Source organism: Protopterus annectens, chromosome 3.part0 (assembly GCF_019279795.1).
Source record: "Protopterus annectens isolate FY-2018-M chromosome 3.part0, PAN1.0, whole genome shotgun sequence".
Lineage (NCBI taxonomy): Eukaryota > Metazoa > Chordata > Ceratodontiformes > Protopteridae > Protopterus > Protopterus annectens.
Genome location: NC_056731.1, coordinates 627,455,463 through 627,473,171, shown reverse-complemented (window position 1 = coordinate 627,473,171; position 17,709 = coordinate 627,455,463).

Here is a 17,709-nt window from a genome sequence, read left to right as displayed (position 1 = left end):
CTTTCTCATGTGTCAGCCTTTGAGTCACATTTTTTTCCTAAGAGGAAATGCAATATTGCCTGTGCCAAGGAATATAAATGCAACTTTTTACTAGTAACTGACCAACCCCTTTCACTGCTATTACTTAATACACCTACTGTTCCTTTCTACCCATCTTAAACCCCACAGAAATACTTCGATTGCTTACGGAATCCTTTAACACACCAACTAATTTCTCTTTCACACAGTCTTAATGTACATTTCTACCCTAACAGTTACATCAACATTGCAACTTCCTCACTGTGTTCAACCCTTGGACTGCATGCTTACTCCACAGCTCACAGTATGTAATATACATTATCATTAACATCATTAATGCAACTGAAATTAATATACATTTTAGATAAGCTGATTTTATTGCATAACACTTTCCACCCTTTGACACCACCAGTGTCATAACATACATGTAATTATATTGTTAGTTTTCATAACGTGATACAAAAAAGCTTCAGCATCATAATCATTGTCATTGAAAAGCAAACTTTCATTGATTGGTATGAGCAGGTGAGGTTAAACATCTTGTTATTTCAGCCTTCAAAACAGAAAAGACAAAAACAATCAGAAGTATAATAAAAAGTAAAATGACAATACCCTGGATTATACCCATGGTTAACCAAGATACTGCCCAACCATCCAAAAAGTGTCCATTGTTTGACTGTCCTGTTCAAATCTTTGGCCCTTTGCTCAATGAAATTTGCCAGTTTTTCCTGCTCATCTTGATAGTCACTTATATATGAACAGCACTGACTCTCTATGTGGGCACGTCCCCCCTTTTTGCAGCAAGCATTATAGAAAGTGCCATTCGATTCTGTAACATCACAGTTCGCATTTCAGTCATGTCTCGATTTGCCATCCTGATGTTATGCAAAGGTTTGTTGGCCACCTCTTGTAGATTCTGAGCAAGCATGGTGATTTCAAGCATTGTCCTTTGCACTCCATGTCCAGGATTAAAAATTGAAAATACTTGCTCTGCCTAGTGGATTGTCTAACTGATGGTGGGTTTTCAAAATGTTGAATAGCAGGAATAAAATAGCCTACAAAGCAACATCCAGACCAGTTTGTAGGCAACCAGGGGTAGGCACAATCACCACAGATGTAGTAACGGTCACTTATCATGCCCATACCACTCCCCCAGTCATAACTTTTTAAGTGCAAAGAGTCTACCACACTTGCATGCCTGGTGTCATTGCATATGCTTTTTCCTACTGGTACAGTCCCATTTCTGGCATACTATGTGTCTCCATGGTGTGTGGTTGCAAGTTGAAGAGACACAACCTTTGAAAAATTAGTTACATTATGCCAGGTTAAACTAATGTCATTAAGGTCATTTTCAAGACATTTGTGATGCAGGGATGGGAATCATAGGAATCCCTGCCTTAGAATGATGAGGTATATGCGGACATATCCAGCAGTTTGTGTTTAAATTTTTGGCGTATTGCTGAAGGACCAGCAAGAAACTGTTTTCTCTTGACCAGTTTATAAAAGAAAACAGCAGCAGAAACCAAGCAAGGGTACCTGTTGTCACTGGATTCATCATGGAGTGCTACTGACCTTGACTTTGTCACTGGGCAGATGATTTATCTGTCGCACCTCAATCTCCCTCTATTGGCTGCAATTAATCATTTGGTGTCTCCACATGGCATAGCCTTCTTGCAATGAGATGAATGGATCCATGTTGGTAGTCCTGCACAGCAAACAGCAGTCAAGGTTTTTAGCAGGTACCGGGAAAGGACCTTTCCACCTCGGGCTGCTGCCGTTCTTCTCCAGGAAAATTTTTACATAAACCCAATCACCCGGCTGTAGTTGATAACAAGGCTGGTCAGGAGGATTTGGTAATGCTGCTCTTACTGTTTGATGATATCACTGCAAAATACGAATTAAGTTCTTACAATATGAAATCATGGCATCATCTGACAAGGTTAATTCGGCATTTCCCACTAGAGGTGTAGGTGGAAGGGGCATGGGCCTCCCCAATAATACTTCATATGAACTCAGCTTCCTGGTGGCATTTAGTGAGACCCTCATACTCATTAATGCTAAGGGTAGGCCTGCGGGCCACTAAGTGTGTTTGAGCACAAATCTTTGAAATTTTATTCCTAATGGTTCTGTTTACCCTTTGCACTAATCCAGATGACTGTGGATGGTTGGTGCAGTGCAGACTCAAGTTAGTATTAAAAAGTATGCACAATCCCTTAAGTAAATAATTATTAAAATGTGTTCCCTGGTCAGTATTGATATTACATGATATACCTAATCTCGGTATAAAAGCATACAGAAGTTTTTTAGCTACTGTTAATGCACCAGGTTTGTGACAGTGGGTAAGCTTGCACCCTTGCTGAGAACATACACACCACCAACAAAATAAATTGTAAATTATTAGTCTTAGGCATCTGAATGAAGTCTAGCTGCATGGTAACGAACGTTTCCCAGGATACAGGTAAACATGCAGCCTTAATGGTGGCATTTTTACTTACATTATACTCGTGACATATCCGACAATTTTGAACAATACTGAAGTATCAAAGAGGAGACATAAGGGGCATACCAACTTCGGGTAATTTGATTAAATAAAGCAGTGTTACATGTAAGGGTATTAAGTTGATATGCCCTTGCCAGGGAGTTTACTTCATTCTCGCGACAGCTGAATCATTAAAATACAATTCACGTGACACATGATGTGCAAAACGTGAGTACGTCAAATGCACTAAACCGCGAAAGTGGAAATATCGAACTCGCATAGTTGGCCCGTCTGCGGAATAGGTTTGTAAGTAAGTGTGCGATAGTTATGGACCTTAGGGTTAGGGTGCAGGTTAAGGTAAGTGCATAGATAGGTAATGTATGTAAGGTTTAGTGTAGGGTTTTGTTAAGTGTATGTGTGTGGAATATTTAGTTTGTTTGGTTATAGCTCAGTAGGGTAAGTGTGCGGTAGTTACGGACCTTAGGGTTAGGGAGGGGTTAAGGATAGTGCATAGATAGTTGTGTATGTAGGGTTTAGTGCAGGGTTAGAAGTAGGGTTTTGGTGCTTTAGTTTAGGGTTAGAAGTAGGGTTTTGGTTAGTGTGTGCATGTGTTGTTTTTTACTGCGTTTCAGTAGGTAGTATGTTGCGGGCGGTGGGGTTGGCCAACTATGAGAGATTGAGATTTAGAATTTCGTGGTCTAGTGCGTTCGACTTATTCATGTTTTGCTCATTATGGTTCGTGTGAGTTGTATTCGAGCAATTCGGCTTTCACAGGAATGAAGTAGACCCCTTGCCAGGTAAGGTAGCAAAGAGGCAGGCATCACCAATCAGCCAACCGAATGAGGCCATATGGTGTCAGAGGATTTTCTACATCCATTGTTGAGCCACGTCTGAACTTCTCCCTGTGATGCTTCAGCTGGAAAGCATGGCAACTTTTCAAAATCAAACACATCATTACTGTTAACATAAACAGAGTTTTGAAACAATCTACTACTGCTTGTTTAGCACCTTGGTGTGCTAATTGCTACCCTTTTTTACAACATACTGGCCTTTTTGATGTGGACAATATTTGATTACAGACAGCCTCTTAGATTGTAGAAGTGCATTTAACAATGATTTTATGTACCCTGAATTTTTAATTTGTTTTCCTGAAGAGGTCACAAACCCACTCTCTTTTTCCAAAGTTGCCCAAAATCATCTACCATCCCAAAAGCATAATGGCTGTCTGCACAAATATTGGCCACCTTGTCTTTGGCTAACTCATAGACATTTTGCAAAGCTAATAACACAGCTATTTATAGGTTCATAGGTTCATAGGTGGGTACTAGGCTATCTGCCCGAGGGCATTTATAAGCCTAGCCAGAGTGTGTCAGCTTTCGCCGCCCCATTGATTAATTAACTGAGCCTCTGTCAAGAAGAGCCAATGAAGTGATCCCAGGGGTGTATTTTCTGTTACCCATCCACTCGCCAAGGATTCTCTTGAAGAGTGTTAGTGAACGGCTCTGCCTAATGCAGTTAGGAATTTTGTTCCAAAGCATGGAGAGTCTCTGTGACAGGAATCTATCCCTCCAGCATGTTCTATTTATTGTTGTGGCGAGGTTTAGCTCACTAGAGCGAGTGGCTCACAGTGACTTGGATTTCTTTAGGTGGAGCATGTCCATCAGTTCTGAGTTGAACATAGCTTTGTAAGTCAGGCAGAGATCACCTCTGAGTAAGCGATATGCCACTGAGTACAACCGGAGTTTTTCCAGTCGGGCTGCATAGGACATATGTTTGAGGCCAGTAATCCTCTTGGTGAGGTACTTTTGTGGTCTTTCCAGCTGTTGGAAGTGTCTTGTGAGGTACATCCCAAATGGGGCATTGTACTCTATGATGGGTCTGATGAGTGACGAGTAGAGGGGCACTATAACCTCTTTATTTCTAGATGTGAACCCTTTAGTAATTAGATGGGCCACATAGAAGGATTTCCTAACTACTTTGGCAATATGATTGCTAAAGGAGAGATTACTATCTACCTGGGTCCCCAGATCTCTTATTACCTTTTCTGTATTAAGGGGGCTGCCACCTATGTGGTAATTCATGGGTGTTTTTTTTTCCAAATGGGATGACTATGCATTTTTTGGCATTTAGCTTGAGACCATGACTTTGAAACCAGGTATTCATCTCAGTAAGGCCCTTTTGGAGAATGTCCGTGTCAGCCGGAGAGTCAATTATGGCTCCCAGTTTGTAGTCATCAGTGAACTTGGTTAGCCATAGTCTTCCTGTGTTTGCCTATACTTCTGAGAAGTATATGCAGAACAGTAGGGGTCACAGGACTGAGCCTTGTGGGACACCTTTGACTGGTTTAGAGTCAGACCTGGAGCACAGTATTCTTACCATGTGAGTACTGTCTGTAAGCCAGTTGGCAACCCATGTCATCTGGTAACATATCGATTGATGCCTAGTTGAGAGACTTTATCTATTATGCCCGAGTGAGGAATAGGGACAAAGGCTTTGGACAGGTCAGGATAGGTGCTGTGCACCATCCTGCCACGTCCATGGCTTTGGTGACTATCTCAAAGAAGTTGACCAAATTTAGCAGACATGACCTCCCCTTGATGAAGCCAAACTGTGTTTGAACAAGTGCTTGGAGGTTGCCAATATCCTTGTTAATGAGGTCCATGATAATCCATTCTATAGCCTTGCAGATCAGGCTAGTTTGGCTGGTGGCTGTATAATTTCATATATTGGTGGACACTCCAGTTTTGTGTAAAGGGATGACAGTAGCTGTCCTCCACTCTGCTGGGATGAAGTCAGTACTCAGGCTTTGGTTAAACAGGATGCCTGATGATGTTGCAATTTCCTGCCTGAGTTCATGTAGTATGTAGCCTGGGATGTTATCTAGTCCCATGGAGGCTGTATTTTTTGCCTTTGACAGAGCAGTGATGACCTGTTCCATGGATATAAGGGGAAGGGGTCAAGTACTGTGGATGTCCTGATTTACTGATGGGGGGGCAGAGGGGTAAAGTTCTCGCTGAATCTGTCAGCCAACAAGTTTGCTATATCTACTGCACTTGCATATGTGGTCTCCTTGACCACCAGTTCTGAACAGATCTGGGTGTTTCCTTTGAGGTTGCGGACATATGTGAAGAAGGCCTTATGATTGTCTCTAGAAGTTGTGGCCAATTTGGACTCAATGTTTGGTTTGGAAGATTTCACTTGTGCTCTTATTTGCTTGTTCAGGCTAAGGAGATATTGCTTCCAATTGGGCACCTGCTCCTTTTTGGTCTTGGACAGCAATTTGTTTCCTTTTGTTATAGGGTTTATTTATTGCAAAGGTCCACCAGAGAAGTTTACACTTCCTTGCAGAGGAAGATGTAATCCTGTCAGATTTTCCTGATTCCATGCATCTTTATAAATTGTTGTATAGTGCTTTGGTGTAGTTTTTGATATTGGTGCCAGTTCCTATAGAGGGGGAGGGGGCTGTGAAGCTGTTAGTATCATACCTCTGGAGGCTGTAATCTGCTTTGGAGAATTTTTTTTGTCTGATCCTAGTAAGAGGGGGGTTAGGGGCGATGGTAACTTTGTAAATGACTGCTTTGTGGTCAGATCTTACTGAGGGATAATAGTATAGGGATGCTGCAATGGTTACTCATGTAGTCCAATATATTTTCACCCCTTGTGGGGATATCGACTAGGTGTTCCAAGGCATTTGCTCTAATTACATATCCTACAGCTTCTTTGAAATATTTGACTTGGTGCATATTTTATATCAAAAGTTTAAATAATGTATATACTAATAATTAAGCCATTACAAAACAAATTTATCAGACAGCCCATTAAATAAGTGCAAAAATGCCCTCCATGGTCCGAATTACTAGGAAATAATGGACCTCTCAGGAATGGGGAAGTCCATAGCTCTCCACCTTTTTGCACAAAAAGTCTGGACAAAGTAAAAAATAATGGTGGGGGCAAAGCCCCAAAAATAATGAGAAAAAATGAAAAATTGCTCTTATAAACTTACAAGTTGCTACCATCAAAGGTCTTATGTTACCATGCATTTTCTGAAGGATATGAAGTCTGAAACTGAAATGCCTGTCAGTATTTATTGAATTCAGTCCTCATGGAGGAGAGGGCAATGGGAGGAAATGGGAGGAGAGTGGGATTATGATGACAGATAAATAATTTCAAAACTTTTCCCACCTTTAATGTGACCTATAACCTGTACAATTCAATTGGAAGACAAAAAATCTATTATGGGAAAAATATAAACAATAAAAAATGTACAATAAACTGGTTGCATAAGTGTGCACACCCTTAAACAATACTTTGTTGAAGCACCTTTTTATTTCATTACAGTATTCAGTCTTCTTGGGTAGGACTCTATCAGCATGGCACATCTTGACTTTTCAATATTTGCTCACTCTTCCTTGCAGAAGTGCTCCAAATCTGTCAGATTGTGGGGGCATCTGTTGTGCACAGCCCTCTTCAAGTCACCCCACAGATTTTCTATTGGATTTATATCTGGGCTCTGGCTAGGCCATTCCAAAACTTTAATTTTCTTCTGGTGAAGCCACACTTTTGTTGATTTGAATGTAGGCTTGGGGCCATTGTCATGTTGAAAGGTGAAATTCCTCTTCAACTTTCTAGCAGATGCCTGAAGGTTTTGGGACAAACATGACTGGTATTTGGAACTGTTCATAATTTCCCTCCACCTTGACTAAAGCCCCAGTTCCAGCTGAAGAAAAGCAACCCCAAAGCATGATACTGCCACCACCATGCTTCACCGTGGGGATGGTGTTCTTTTGGTGATGTGAAGTGTTGATTTTGAGCCAAACGTACCTTTTGGAATTGTGACCAAAATGTTCAACCTTGGTCTCATCAGACCATAACACATTTTTCATATGCTTTTGGGAGACCTGATGTATTGTTTTGCAAAATTTAGCCTGACCTGGATGTTTTTCTGTGTAAGAAAAGGATTCCGTCTTGCAACCCTACCCCATAGGGCAGACATATGGAGAATACGGGAGATTGTTGTCACATGTAGTACATAACCAGTACTTGCCAGAAATTCCTGCAGCTCCTTCAGTGTTGCTGTAGGTCTCCTGGCAGTTTCCCTGACCAGTTTTTTGTCTTGACTTTTCATCAGTTGTGGAGGCACATCCAGTTCTTTGCAACTTCACTGTTATCCCATATTTTCTCCACTTTTTGATGACTGTTTTCACTGTGTTCCATGCTATATCCAATGCTGTGGAAATTGTTTTGTACCCTTCTCCTGACTGATACCTTTCAACAATGAGATCCCTTTGATGCTTTGTAAGGTCTCTGCGAACCATGGCTTTTGCTGTAGCAGGCAACTGAGTAAATGTCAGGAAAATCCTACTGGGACAGCTGAACTTTATTTGAAGTTAATCAGAGTGAGTAAATGTGAGGAAAACCCTACTAGGACAGCTGAACTTTATTTGGGGTTAATCAGAGCCTCTATTTGATGGCAGGTGTGTACCCAAGAAGACTGACTGCTGTAATAAAATCATTTCTTTTATTTTTACCTGGGTTTGATTACATGACTGGTGTTAATTCATTGTGAGGTATTGTCACTATACATTGCACATGTGCACAGTACTTGCACTGGCAGCATCTTCCAAAGGCCTCAGCTGATATGTGTATGTATTTTAATAATTCTGTAAGTAATTTAAATTAGTGATGTGTAATATATCGCACACACACACACACACACACACACACACACACACACACACACACACACACACACACACACACACACACAGCATCATAGTTGTAGTTGTGTGACCAGGACGGAGTATAATGGACATGTGTCTGGCCCCGTTGACATTAGTATACCTTCCAATACCTTGTTATGGAACACCCATCATCTACTCTGAATGAAATATCACTCATTTTAACTGCAGTATTACAGTGAAGCCCAAACAGACAGTTCATTGCAGCCAACCATGCAATGTCTTTTGGGACATTGTGACACAGACACACTTTCTCATGTGTCAGCCTTTGAGTCACATTTTTTTCCTAAGAGGAAATGCAATATTGCCTGTGCCAAGGAATATAAATGCAACTTTTTACTAGTAACTGACCAACCCCTTTCACTGCTATTACTTAATACACCTACTGTTCCTTTCTACCCATCTTAACCCCCACAGAAATACTTCGATTGCTTACGGAATCCTTTAACACACCAACTAATTTCTCTTTCACACAGTCTTAATGTACATTTCTACCCTAACAGTTACATCAACATTGCAACTTCCTCACTGTGTTCAACCCCTTGGACTGCATGCTTACTCCACAGCTCACAGTATGTAATATACATTATCATTAACATCATTAATGCAACTGAAATTAATATACATTTTAGATAAGCTGATTTTATTGCATAACACTTTCCACCCTTTGACACCACCAGTGTCATAACATACATGTAATTATATTGTTAGTTTTCATAACGTGATACAAAAAAGCTTCAGCATCATAATCATTGTCATTGAAAAGCAAACTTTCATTGATTGGTATGAGCAGGTGAGGTTAAACATCTTGTTATTTCAGCCTTCAAAACAGAAAAGACAAAAACAATCAGAAGTATAATAAAAAGTAAAATGACAATACCCTGGATTATACCCATGGTTAACCAAGATACTGCCCAACCATCCAAAAAGTGTCCATTGTTTGACTGTCCTGTTGAAATCTTTGGCCCTTTGCTCAATGAAATTTGCCAGTTTTTCCTGCTCATCTTGATAGTCACTTATATATGAACAGCACTGACTCTCTATGTGGGCACGTCCCCCCTTTTTGCAGCAAGCATTATAGAAAGTGCCATTCGATTCTGTAACATCACAGTTCGCATTTCAGTCATGTCTCGATTTGCCATCCTGATGTTATGCAAAGGTTCGTTGGCCACCTCTTGTAGATTCTGAGCAAGCATGGTGATTTCAAGCATTGTCCTTTGCACTCCATGTCCAGGATTAAAAATTGAAAATACTTGCTCTGCCTAGTGGATTGTCTAACTGATGGTGGGTTTTCAAAATGTTGAATAGCAGGAATAAAATAGCCTACAAAGCAACATCCAGACCAGTTTGTAGGCAACCAGGGGTAGGCACAATCACCACAGATGTAGTAACGGTCACTTATCATGCCCATACCACTCCCCCAGTCATAACTTTTTAAGTGCAAAGAGTCTACCACACTTGCATGCCTGGTGTCATTGCATATGCTTTTTCCTACTGGTACAGTCCCATTTCTGGCATACCATGTGTCTCCATGGTGTGTGGTTGCAAGTTGAAGAGACACAACCTTTGAAAAATTATTTACATTATGCCAGGTTAAACTAATGTCATTAAGGTCATTTTCAAGACATTTGTGATGCAGGGATGGGAATCATAGGAATCCCTGCCTTAGAATGATGAGGTATATGCGGACATATCCAGCAGTTTGTGTTTAAATTTTTGGCGTATTGCTGAAGGACCAGCAAGAAACTGTTTTCTCTTGACCAGTTTATAAAAGAAAACAGCAGCAGAAACCAAGCAACGGTACCTGTTGTCACTGGATTCATCATGGAGTGCTACTGACCTTGACTTTGTCACTGGGCAGATGATTTATCTGTCGCACCTCAATCTCCCTCTATTGGCTGCAATTAATCATTTGGTGTCTCCACATGGCATAGCCTTCTTGCAATGAGATGAATGGATCCATGTTGGTAGTCCTGCACAGCAAACAGCAGTCAAGGTTTTAGCAGGTACCGGGAAAGGACCTTTCCACCTCGGGCTGCTGCCGTTCTTCTCCAGGAAAATTTTACATAAACCCAATCACCCGGCTGTAGTTGATAACAAGGCTGGTCAGGAGGATTTGGTAATGCTGCTCTTACTGTTTGATGATATCACTGCAAAATACGAATTAAGTTCTTACAATATGAAATCATGGCATCATCTGACAAGGTTAATTCGGCATTTCCCACTAGAGGTGTAGGTGGAAGGGGCATGGGCCTCCCCAATAATACTTCATATGAACTCAGCTTCCTGGTGGCATTTAGTGAGACCCTCATACTCATTAATGCTAAGGGTAGGCCTGCGGGCCACTAAGTGTGTTTGAGCACAAATCTTTGAAATTTTATTCCTAATGGTTCTGTTTACCCTTTGCACTAATCCAGATGACTGTGGATGGTTGGTGCAGTGCAGACTCAAGTTAGTATTAAAATGTGTGCACAATCCCTTAAGTAAATAATTATTAAAATGTGTTCCCTGGTCAGTATTGATATTACATGATATACCTAATCTCGGTATAAAAGCATACAGAAGTTTTTTAACTACTGTTAATGCACCAGGTTTGTGACAGTAGGTAAGCTTGTACCCTTGCTGAGAACATACACACCACCAACAAAATAAATTGTAAATTATTAGTCTTAGGCATCTGAATGAAGTCTAGCTGCATGGTAACGAACGTTCCCCAGGATAGAGGTAAACATGCAGCCTTAATGGTGGCATTTTTACTTACATTATACTCGTGACATATCCGACAATTTTGAACAATACTGAAGTATCAAAGAGGAGACATAAGGGGCATACCAACTTCGGGTAATTTGATTAAATAAAGCAGTGTTACATGTAAGGGTATTTAATTGATATGCCCTTGCCAGGGGGTTTACTTCATTCTCGCGACAGCTGAATCATTAAAATACAATTCATGTGACACATGACGTGTGAAACGTGAGTACGTCGAATGCACTAAACCGCGAAAGTGGAAATATCGAACTCGCATAGCTGGCCCGTCTGCGGAATAGGTTCGTAAGTAAATGTGCGATAGTTACGGACCTTAGGGTTAGGGTGCGGGTTAAGGTAAGTGCATAGATAGGTAATGTATGTAAGGTTTAGTGTAGGGTTTTGTTAAGTGTATGTGTGTGGAATATTTAGTTTGTTTGGTTATAGCTCAGTAGGGTAAGTGTGCGGTAGTTACGGACCTTAGAGTTAGGGAGGGGTTAAGGATAGTGCATAGATAGTTGTGTATGTAGGGTTTAGTGCAGGGTTAGAAGTAGGATTTTGGTGCTTTAGTTTAGGGTTAGAAGTAGGGTTTTGGTTAGTGTGTGCATGTGTTGTTTTTTACTGTGTTTCAGTAGGTAGTATGTTGCGGGCGGTGGGGTTGGCCAACTATGAGAGATTGAGATTTAGAATTTCGCGGTCTAGTGCGTTCGACTTATTCATGTTTCGCTCATTATGGTTCGTGCGAGTTGTATTCGAGCAATTCGGCTTTCACAGGAATAAAGTAGACCCCTTGCCAGGTAAGGTAGCAAAGAGGCAGGCATCACCAATCAGCCAACCGAATGAGGCCATATGGTGTCAGAGGATTTTCTACATCCATTGTTGAGCCACGTCTGAACTTCTCCCTGTGATGCTTCAGCTGGAAAGCATGGCAACTTTTCAAAATCAAACACATCATTACTGTTAACATAAACAGAGTTTTGAAACAATCTACTACTGCTTGTTTAGCACCTTGGTGTGCTAATTGCTACCCTTTTTTACAACATACTGGCCTTTTTGATGTGGACAATATTTGATTACAGACAGCCTCTTAGATTGTAGAAGTGCATTTAACAATGATTTTATGTACCCTGAATTTTTAATTTGTTTTCCTGAAGAGGTCACAAACCCACTCTCTTTTTCCAAAGTTGCCCAAAATCATCTACCATCCCAAAAGCATAATGGCTGTCTGCACAAATATTGGCCACCTTGTCTTTGGCTAACTCATAGACATTTTGCAAAGCTAATAACACAGCTATTTATAGGTTCATAGGTTCATAGGTGGGTACTAGGCTATCTGCCCGAGGGCATTTATAAGCCTAGCCAGAGTGTGTCAGCTTTTGCGCCCCATTGATTAATTAACTGAGCCTCTGTCAAGAAGAGCCAATGAAGTGATCCCAGGGGTGTATTTTCTGTTACCCATCCACTCGCCAAGGATTCTCTTGAAGAGTGTTAGTGAACGGCTCTGCCTAATGCAGTTAGGAATTTTGTTCCAAAGCATGGTGAGTCTCTGTGACAGGAATCTATCCCTCCAGCATGTTCTATTTATTGTTGTGGTGAGGTTTAGCTCACTAGGCGAGTGGCTCACAGTGACTTGGATTTCTTTAGGTGGAGCATGTCCATCAGTTCTGAGTTGAACATAGCTTTGTAAGTCAGGCAGAGATCACCTCTGAGTAAGCGATATGCCACTGAGTACAACCGGAGTTTTTCCAGTCGGGCTGCATAGGACATATGTTTGAGGCCAGTAATCCTCTTGGTGAGGTACTTTTGTGGTCTTTCCAGCTGTTGGAAGTGTCTTGTGAGGTACATCCCAAATGGGGCATTGTACTCTATGATGGGTCTGATGAGTGACGAGTAGAGGGGCACTATAACCTCTTTATTTCTAGATGTGAACCCTTTAGTAATTAGATGGGCCACATAGAAGGATTTCCTAACTACTTTGGCAATATGATTGCTAAAGGAGAGATTACTATCTACCTGGGTCCCCAGATCTCTTATTACCTTTTCTGTATTAAGGGGGCTGCCACCTATGTGGTAATTCATGGGTGTTTTTTTTTCCAAATGGGATGACTATGCATTTTTTGGCATTTAGCTTGAGACCATGACTTTGAAACCAGGTATTCATCTCAGTAAGGCCCTTTTGGAGAATGTCCGTGTCAGCCGGAGAGTCAATTATGGCTCCCAGTTTGTAGTCATCAGTGAACTTGGTTAGCCATAGTCTTCCTGTGTTTGCCTATACTTCTGAGAAGTATATGCAGAACAGTAGGGGTCACAGGACTGAGCCTTGTGGGACACCTTTGACTGGTTTAGAGTCAGACCTGGAGCACAGTATTCTTACCGTGTGAGTACTGTCTGTAAGCCAGTTGGCAACCCATGTCATGACGTAGGGGGTTTATGTTCATGCTGGTGAGTTTTTCTATAATTCCCAAGTGGGGAATGGTGTCAAAAGCCTTGGTGAGGTCCAGGTAGGCTGTGTGAACCACCTTCCACTCATCTTTGGCCTTGGTTACTGTCTCGAAGAAGTCATCCAGGTTTAGTAGGCATGATCTGCCCTTAACAAAGGCGAACTGGGTCGGGTCAAGTGTTTCGAGGTTCCCAATGTCTTTGTTAATGAGTTCCATGATGATGCACTCCATAGCCTTGCAGACCAGGCTAGGCAGGCTTATGGGGCGATAGTTACCAGGGTCAGTCGTGGCCCCTCCTTTGTGGAACAGAATAACCATTGCTGTGTGCCATTCTATGGGCACATAGCCTGTGTAGAGGCTGAAGTTGAACAGTGTGTTTAGGTGGGGGGTTAGTTCGTTCTGTAGTTCGTGTAAGACACAGCCTGGGACACCATCTGGCCCCATTGACTCTGTGCTTTTGGCTTTTGAAAGGGCTGTTTTCACTTGTGCACCTGTGATTCCGGGACACTACATTTTTCCGGTATTGTTGTGGGCTCTTTTGGGGGTGAGAGGGGGGTGAATTTTGCACTGAATCTATCTGCTAGGATGTTGGCAATATCAGTAGGTTCAGTATATTTTGTGCTATTTTGCACTAGCTCAGAGCATATCGGTGAGTTGCCACTTAGATTCTTGACATAGATAAAGAAGGCTTTGTGGTTATCTTTTGAATCCTTGGCTATTTTTCTTTTGAAGTTAGCCTTGGATGATTTTATGAGGGACCTTAGTTTCTTACTGATACTGATCAGGGATGTCTTTCCTTCTTGGGATTTGCTTTTTTTTCTGAACTAGTTTCCTCCTTCTATTGTATAGCCTGTTTATGGCAGGGGACCACCAGACTGGTTTCTTTCTCTTAGGGGAGTGAGTCTTGGTTTTGCTAGGGATGGCACGATCCATGCATCCTTATAGGTGCTCATAGAGTGCATTTGTAAAGGTTCCTGCATCTTGGACACTGTTATACTTTAGCGTGGGGGCTGTGAAGGTGAAGTTTGCTATAGAAAAGTTTTTCACTGTGGTTTCCTTGGTTGGGGGTGGTGGTGTGGTGTGGACATCCAGAGTGATTAGTTTATGGTCTGATCTAACCAGCGACAGGTTGACCTCCAGTGCAGGACACCTGTCACCCATGTTGGTGATGACCAGGTCCAATATGTTTTCACCTCTGGTAGGGGAGTTTACCAGCTGATCCAGGGCATTTGAGTTGATAAATTCCAGGAAGCGCAGGACCTGGGAATTTGTACTTGAGTAGTTTTCCCAGTTAATGGTAGGGTAATTGAAATTGCTCAATATCAGGGTGTTCGGTAGGACCTTCATGTTTTCCAGTGTCTCCAGAAAGGTGGAGTTGTGGTCCTGGGTCATGGAGGGTGATCTGTAGCAGGCCACAATTTGCATTGCAGACTTTCCCGATGTTAGTTGCACATGGATGATCTCAGAGGTATCATGCTGTGCCACTAACCTGGAGGTGTAGGTATCCTTGATGAATATGGATACACCCCCTCCTTTTGTGTTTTGGTCCATGTTCTGTGGCTGAAATGTGTGGTATGAGTTGTAGCCCAGTAGTGCTGGGGTACTCTGTGGAGCCTTGAACCAGGTTTCAGTTACTGCACAGATGTTGATGTTCTCCATACTGAGGAGTGCTTAGAGTGCATGCATTTTGAGATTTAAACTCCTGGCGTTGAGTAGCATAACCCTCATTTTTTTTATTTGTGCTGTTTACGGAGGTGGATTTGACTTTTGAGCCTTGCCTAATAAAGGCACTATGGGGGCAGCAAGAGCCTTGGCCAGTATTCGAAAGCCTTGGGGTTACTGGTGCACACCGTCTCTTGCAAAGCAACAAGGCTTGCCAAGCATGTCGTCCCGGGCTGACAGACACTGGATCCCCTTTGAATGACACCAGAAGCTTAGCCAATTGTTGAAATTGATCATTTTTCTTTATACTGTGGTATCATTCTTGGTGAGGGCAGGATGCTACTCAGGGTCTGGGTCATACCCGCCTGGGCTACATGATCAGAGAGCTCTTCCATGTCTCTTTTCATGTAGTCCAGGGAGGTACATCACAGGTTATTCACACCGACATGAATAATGACAGAGTTATATTTGTACTTGTTCTGGAGTGACCTAAGTGCTTGTGTTATGTGGCAGATTCTGACTCCTGACAGGCAGCTAACAGTAACCTTCTCCTTGTCCAGCCTAGTGAGTGGGACATCAGTGTGCCTGACTTTAGAGTCGCCTATTACTAGTGTGTTAGGTATGTTATTTTGCCTTAAGGGCTGTGACTGTGTGGCACACTGATTTTGTGTTTTATATGTTGTCTGGTTTGTGATGGGAGGTGCAGGTTTTTTGGGTGTCTACTTTGGAGGTCTCTAATGCTTTTGCAGGGTTTTATTTAGAACCTCCAAGTATGATTTTGTGTATTTATGTGTATTTTTTGCCAGTGCTGGTTTAGTATGTCTATGTGAGTCTGGAGGTGTGGTGCAAGTGTTAATCTTCTCCTCATGACTGCCTGTTCCAGTCTTGGGTGGAGAGAGCTTAGCTTCCAATTTAGCTATATAATTGCATCCCTCACATATGTTAATGTTTTGTGGTAGGAGGAGAGGGTTGTCTGTGTACATGAGGCAGTTGTAACATTGCTTCAGGATACCCAGGTTCACCAGCTGGACTGGAAAGTATACCTGAAATTGCCCTTTGGTCATGCCTGAATAGTAGGGTGAGCTACTTAGTCACTTGGTTGGTGAGGAGTGAATAATGAGCCTTGCCCTGCTGGGCAAACAAGTGTTGGGCTATATTAGTGCTTGCTATTAGGTCTGAGCAATTACTGGACTGTAGGATGCTTTTTAAGTGCTTAGGTTGAGAGATAGACTACTTTCAAGGGAAAAACTGAAGAGGGGACTTGGTGGAGCCGGGAATAATTTAGCCCTAGCTAACCGGCACTGCTCGGACATGCAAAACCATGCAAACATGTTTTTTTTACAGCAGGGAAATGAAGGAGATAGAAATTAGCCCAAAATGGCCTATAAACTACTAACTTCTGGGCTGGAACCACTCCTCCAGGGACAGATGGCTGCTCAAAGCTCCCTCTCTTACAGGTGAACAGAGAAACCTCATTCTATCCAAGTAAGGTCTGGGCAACTCAGAAACTTGTAACACAGCCCTGAATTCAGCACTAGCCTGAACACTGGACTATACTAGCTTAGAAAGGTGGGAAACAAGGATTTTTTTTTTAAAAGATAAGGCAAAAACAGTAACAAATACACTTAAAACAGCTTTAAATGACTACAAACAGTAAAAAATACACTTAAAACAGCTTTAGATGACTACAGCAATCAGAAAAGGCTTTTAAACAATTTACCCAATTAACCAGTAAAAAAATCTCAAAACTGAGCCCCGTTCTTGCAGTCTTCAATCAGACAAGTTCTAACTGCACACTCCTGCCACTGGGGTGCAGGGGAACCTTCTCCAAAAAAAGAATGCCTGGATTAGTGCTCAAGTTATACAAACAAAGCTAGATTCAGCAGGCCTGGATCTAGTCTATGCTACAGCAAACAAGGTGCACCAATTTCAGTAAGAAACAGTTCAAATATGTAGGCACTATAAGCCTTTAACCAGAAATTCCCAGCTCAGAAGGGCAGAGTCCAGCCTCTCCTCCCACAGAAGTACAGACCACAAACATTCTTAATGTAAAATAACTGGTCTGAAGCCCAAGTGCTTAAACCAAAAGGCTTAAAATGATAGTTACACCAAGCAGTAATAAATACAATTGAGTACTTGTAAGATGACTCAAAAGCAAAATAAAGTAATAAAGTAGAAGGAAGCACAAATACAGTGAAAGCAGATGAATAATGTGCAATTTTTTTTTTGAGTGAGCAAATGAGATGGGCCCAGTAGGAGTATCCAAATGCAAATTTATAAGAGGGGTGGGCAGTTTCAAAGCCACCAAGATTAACACCAAAACAAAAGCAGAGAGGGTGGTGGGAACTAACTGAAAAAACAGAGCCACAACTTCCAGCTAGATAGTATTCGATGCAACACAAATAAATCAATTTAAATGATATAGTATTTGAAAAAAGTGCAGATAAAGATTTACTTAAATTCACTTATACGTCCAGTTGATTGCAGGTAGATCTTAGCCGGCCAAAGCTTAGAGTTTAAGCAGAACATAATCCAAAATGTACCACTTATATAAAGCCAAAACTGAATATAAATGAAGTGAAACTTTCCCCCACTTATCACTGGCTATGCAGGAATTCTAACTAGC